The 6179-nt window shown below is 51.4% G+C and overlaps 1 long non-coding RNA gene across 1 annotated transcript; it reads left to right on the top strand.

Moving 5' to 3' along the window:
- The first annotated feature begins 1952 nt into the window (after positions 1-1952).
- Positions 1953-4304, top strand: LOC117437724 (uncharacterized). Its single transcript, XR_004550495.1, has 3 exons — positions 1953-2013; positions 3431-3547; positions 4098-4304. It is a non-coding gene; the product is annotated as an uncharacterized lncRNA (long non-coding RNA).
- Positions 4305-6179: the final 1875 nt, after the last annotated feature.

Here is a 6179-nt window from a genome sequence, read left to right as displayed (position 1 = left end):
CAGCACCCATGGGTGCCCCTATGGACGGCTATTGGTACCTATGGGCGCTCCTATGGATGGCAATTGGCACCTATGGACGGACCCAGCACCCTATAGAAGGACCCAGCACCCATGGGTGCCCCTATGGACGGACCCACCACAACCTCCCCCCCCACCTGCACTGGGCTGTGCATGCAAATGAGCCGGATGCAAATGAACTGATGCTAATCAGCCCCTCGCTGATTGGCTCTATGCTGATGAGCCGAGTGCGCTGATTGGTTGTATGCAAATGAGGGGGGGGGGGTCACACATGATGTCTGAATGATCTGCAAATGCACTTTATGCAAATGAAGCCCCCGCTAATAACCGCGTGTGTATGCAAATGAAGGGTTGATTATGTTAATGAGAGGGTTTGTTATGCTAATGATGAGCCAATGGGTTAACGGTGCAAACGGGGTTAGATAAGCATAGCGATGGGCTCGATATGCAAATGATGGGTTAATTATGCAAATGAGTCTCAGGTATGCAAAATGGATGGGGTGTGCCATTGAGTTTGTATGCTAATGAGTATGCTGATTAGGCCTCGTGTGATAGGCATTGATAGGGGATACATAGTGATGGTGCTGATAGAATGCTGTGATTTGTGTGTGTATGCAAATGAGCCATTATGGTAATTAGATTATATGCAAATGTGTCCATAAATGGGCAGTATGCAAAACAGGCCATGCATAAATTGGGTGGTATGTAAACGATTTGGTATAGCAGGTAATGCATATGCAAATGAGTGGATATGCTAATTAGGAGATAAGCAAATGAAGTGACGTGATGCAAATGAGCCATGTGATATGCAAATGAAAGCGTGGGGCAAACAATACGCAAATAAGATGTCTTGCTAATCAGGCTACATGCAAATGAGGCGATATGTAAATGATGCGATGCGGTATCTATGTAAATGAGGCGATTGGTTGAGCGCATGCAAATGGGGCTATATCTTATAAGGCTCTATGCAAATGAGCCCCGCCACTGCATCTTTAGCTTTCTATGCTAATGAGTCCTATGCTAATGAACCCCGTGCTAACAGGTGTCCTTAGAGGCACCAACCAATGACGTTCCTTTATGCAAATCAGCCCCATGTTAATGAGCTGTATGCTAATGAGAGCCCCCCCCGGTAGGGGGCGGTAGCGCTTTGGCCCCCCCCCCCCCCCCTTAAGCCCCGCCCCAATGACGCGGTGACGTCAGCGATGGGAGGGGGGAGGGACGTGATGACGTCACTAATGACGTCTGGCCCGACCGGTTCTGGGGCTGAATTGGGTTAATGACAGGGGGTGGGGGGTGGGGCAGCGTCCGTGGTGACGTCACTGACCTGACCTCAATGTATGGCTTGGGGGGGGGGGAGGGGAGGGGGGGGGGGAGGGGTCAATGATGGGGTTCGAGGGGGGGGGGAGGGGGTGGGGGAGTCGATGGGGTTCGGGGGGGGGAGGGGAGGGAGGAGGGGGGGGGTCAATGGTGGGGGGAGGGGTCAATGATGGGGTTCGAGGGGGGGGAGGGGTCAATGATGGGGTTGGGGGGGGGATCAATGATGGGGGGGAGGGGGAGGAAGGGGGGGAGGGAGGGGGGAGGGGGGGTAAATGGTGTGGGGGGAGGGGTCAATGATGGGGTTCGGGGGGGTGGGGGAATGGGGAGGGGGGAGGGGGGTCAATAATGGGGTTTAGGTGGGGGAGGGGGTGGGGAGGGGGGGGTCATGATGGGGTTTGGGGGGGAGGGGAGGGGGAGGGGGGGTCAATAATGGGGTTGGGGGGGGAGGGGGGGGTCAATGATGGAGGAAGGGTGGGGGAGGGGTCAATGGTGGGGTTCATGGAGTGGGGGTGGGGGAGGGGGGTGTCAATGATGGGGGGAGGGGTGGGGGGGTCAAGTATGGGGTTCAGAGGGGGGAGGGGAGGGTCAATGATGGGGTTCGGGGGGGGGGGGGAGGGGTTTAAGGAGGCCCCGCCCCCTCCTGCAGCCCCAGAACGGAGCCGAACGCGTCCGGAGCAGGTAAGGAACGGGGGGGGGAGGGGGCGTTTGGGGGCGTTTTTGGGCGTTTTTGAGCGTTTTTGGGCGTTTTTGGGGTGTTTTTGGGGTGTTTTGGGGCGTTTTTGGGCTTTTGGGGGCGTTTTGGGTGTTTGGGGGTATTTTATTTGCCGTTTGGGGGCGTTTTTGGGGCGGTTTTGGGGTGTTTTTAGGTGTTGTGGGGCGTTTGTGGGCGTTTTGGGGTGTTTTTGGGGTGTTTTTGGGTGTTTGGGGGCGTTTGGAGGCCTTTGGAGGGCGTTTTTGGGGTTTTTAAGGTGTTTTTTGGGGGGATTTAGGGCGTTTAGGTGAATTTGGGGTCATTTTAGGGGTACCTAAAGGTGTTTGAGGATGGGTTGGGGGGGGGTTGGGGTTGTTTTGGAGGCGTTGGGGGGGTAACTAAAGGCGTTTGGGGGCGTTTTAGGGCGTTTTTGGGGTATTTTGGGGCATTTTAGGGCGTTTTTGGGCGTTTTGAGGGCGTTTTTGGGGTGTTTTAGGGCGTTTTGGTGAATTTGGGGTCATTTCAGGTGTATCTACAGGTGTTTTGAGGGCGTTTTGGGGCATTTGAGGGCGTTTGGGGCAGTTTAGTGGTATTTGGGTCACTTGAGGGGGTTTTGGGGACATTGGGGCTGGTTTTAGGGCGATTTTGGGGTTTTTTGGGGTGGTTTGGGGTGTTTTAGTTGTTTTTTGGGGTACTTTGGGATGTTATATGTGTATTTTGGGCTATTTTAGGGGTGTTTTGGGGTATTTTGGGGTGTTTTAGAGGGTTTCGGGGTATTTGGGGGGTATTTGGTGTCATTTTTGGGTGTTTTGGGGGTGTTTTAGGGGTATTTAGAGTTGTTTTGGGGGTGTTTTGGGTGTTTTAGTGGTATTTTGGGGGTGTTCTGGGGTATTTTGAGGTTTTTGGGGTGTTTTGGGGGTCTTTTGGAGTGTTTTAGGGGTATTTGGGGTTATTTTGGTGTATTTTGGGGTGTTTTGGGGTGTTTTTGGGGTGTTTTGGGGTATTTTGAGGTATTTTGGGGTATTTTTTGTTATTTTGGTGTGTTTTGGGGTGTTTTTGGGGTGTATTTTGGTGTATTTTGGGTTATTTTGGGGTATTTTGGGTGTATTTGGGTTGTTTTGGTGTATTTTGGGTTATTTGGGTGTATTTTGGGTTATTTTGGTGTATTTTGGGGTGTTTTAGGGGTATTTTGGTGTATTTTGGGTTATTTTGGTGTATTTTGGGTTATTTTGCTGTATTTTGGGGTGTTTTTGGTGTATTTTGGTGTATTTTGGGGTGTTTTAGGGGTATTTTTGGGTGTTTTTGGTGTATTTTGGTGTATTTTGGGGTGTTTTAGGGGTGTTTTTGGTGTATTTTGGGTTATTTTGGGTCAGTTTCATGCGGTTTCGGTGCCGTTGGCTGCAGGTTGGGGGGGTCATGGGTCGCCTGTGTCGCTGCCGGGGTCGCAGCCGGGGTCATGGTCGGGGTCACGGTCGGGGTCAGAAGCGGCAGCGCCCGAAGTCATGTGGCTGTAACAGAGAGGTAATAATGGGGCAAAAACATCCGGGTTTGGGCAAATTTGGGTGTTTGGGGCAAAATTGGGGGTTTTTGGGCAAATTTAGGTGTTTTGGGTTCAAATTCGGTTGTTTTGGGGCAAAATTGGGTCTTTTGGTGAAATTTGGGTGTTTTGGAGTCAAATTGAGGTGATTTCAGTCTAATTTTGGTGGTTTTGGGTCAAAATTGGGTGGTTTTGGGTTCAAATTTGGGTGTTTTGGGGTCAAATTTGGGTGGTTTGGGGCAAATTCGAGCGTTTTGGGTTCAAATTTGATTGGTTTTGGGTGAAATTTGGGTGTTCTGGGTCAAATTTGGGTGGTTTGGGTTCAAATTTGGATGTTTTGGGGTCAAATTTGTGTGTTTTGGGTCAAATTTGGGTGGCCTGGGGGTAAATTTGGGAGTTTTGATGATGAATTTGGGCATTTTGGGGTCAATTTTGGGCGTTTTGGGGTGAAATTGGACGTTTTAAGGGTGAATTTGGGTGATTTTGGGTTGAATTTGTGCAGTTTTGGTTCATTTCTCACCTCTCCCTTTGCAGCCCAACTGCTGCCAATCGATGACCTCACCGATGACGTCACCGATGACGTCACCGCCGCTCGCCGTGACCACCACCTACGTCATCTTGCCCCCCCCCTCCATCACCACCGTGGGGGGGCCCCGAGTGGCCCTTGTGGGGGTCCCCGAGCCCCAAAACTGCTGCTTTTAGCCCCAAAAATGCTTCTTTTAGCACCCAAAATGCTTCTTTTAGCCCCCAAAATGCTGCTTTTAACCAAAAACTGCTGCTTTTCACCTCAAAATGCTGCTTTTCATCAAAAATCACCATTTTGGGGCTGTTTGGACCCAAAAAGATGCTTTTTAAGCCCCAAATCCCCCCCAACCCCATTTCCCAAAGGGAATTTGGCAACAAAGTGCCCCAAAACCACTCAAATCCACCCCAAAACCCCCAAATTGACCCAAAAAGGTCCAAATTCACCCCAAAAACACGGAAATTTACCCAAAATCCCCCAAATTTATCCCAAAATCGACCAAATTTACCCCAAAATGCCCAAATTTACCCAAATTTGCCCAAATTTATCCCAAAATCCACCAAATTTACCCCAAAATCAACCAAATTTACCCCAAAATTGACCCAATTTACCAAAAAATGCCCAAATTTACCCCAAAATCGCCCAAATTTACCCAAAAAAGCCCAAATTTACCCCAAAATCGCCCAAATCCAGCCCCAAACGGGTTAAATTCCATCATCCCGAAACCTTTGCCCCCAAAATCGATTCCCGGCCCCAAAATGTCGATTTTTTAACCCAAAACTCTCCCTCGCGGGGGGGAGGGGGAATTTGCCCAAAAAGCAGCTTTTTCACCCCAAAAAACCCTTGGGAAAGAGGAATTTCGCTGTGAAAATGCATAAATTTGACATCCAAACGCTGTTTTGACCCAAAAATCGTCTTTTTCAGCCCAAAAAACGGGTGGGGGGGTCACGGCCCCGTTGGCTTCGCCCCCAAATTCCCCCTTTTCCACCTTAAAACGTGGGGGTTGTGGCGTCATCGCGTCGCTTGGGCGTCAAAAGGGGGCGGGGCCAGGGGAGCATCCGGGTCTCTGGGAGGGGGCGGGGCCAAGGGAGGGGGCGGGGCCATGGAGGGTGAAGGAGCCGCGGGGGGGGTCGTGCTCCTGACCCGGGTCCTGAGGGGGGGGGAGGGGAACCGGAAGTTGGGGGGGGAGCCCCTGGTGGTGGGGGTGAGTGGGGGAGGGGCTATGGGGTCTCTATGGGGCTCTATAGGGCTCTATGGGGTCTCTATGGGGTCTCTATGGGGTTTCTATGGGGCTCTATGGGGTCTCTATGGGGTCTCTATGGGGATCTATGGGGCTCTATGGGGTCTCTATGGGGGGTCTATGGGTCTCTATGGGTCTCTATGGGGCTCTATGGGTCTCTATGGGGTCTCTATGGGGCTCTATGAGGTCTCTATGGGGCTCTATGGGGATCTATGGGGCTCTATGGGGCTCTATGGGGCTCTATGGGGTCTCTATGGGGTCTCTATGGGGCTCTATGGGGCTCTATGGGGTCTCTATGGGGTCTCTATGGGGTCTCTATGGGTCTCTATGGGGGCTCTATGGGGCTCTATGGGGCTCTGTGGGTCTCTATGGGGTCTCTATGGGGTCTCTATGGGTCTCTATGGGGGCTCTATGGGGCTCTATGGGGCTCTATGGGGCTCTATGGGGTCTCTATGGGGTCTCTATGGGGCTCTATGGGGCTCTATGGGGTCTCTATGGGGTCTCTATGGGGTCTCTATGGGTCTCTATGGGGGCTCTATGGGGCTCTATGGGGCTCTGTGGGTCTCTATGGGGTCTCTATGGGGTCTCTATGGGTCTCTATGGGGTCTCTATGTGTCTCTATGTGTCTCTATGGTCTCTATATGTCTCTATGTGTCTCTATGGGTCTCTATGTGTCTCTATGTGTCTCTATGTGTCTCTATGTGTCTCTATGTGTCTCTATGTGTCTCTATGGGTCTCTATGGTCTCTATGTGTCTCTATGTGTCTCTATGTGTCTCTATGTGTCTCTATGGTCTCTATGTGTCTCTATGGTCTCTATGTGTCTCTATGGTCTCTATGTGTCTCTATGTGTCT

The sequence above is a fragment of the Melopsittacus undulatus genome, chromosome 26 (assembly GCF_012275295.1).
Source record: "Melopsittacus undulatus isolate bMelUnd1 chromosome 26, bMelUnd1.mat.Z, whole genome shotgun sequence".
NCBI lineage: Eukaryota > Metazoa > Chordata > Aves > Psittaciformes > Psittaculidae > Melopsittacus > Melopsittacus undulatus.
Note: the sequence above shows the minus strand (reverse complement) of the source record. Positions and strands in the feature narration are given on the sequence as shown.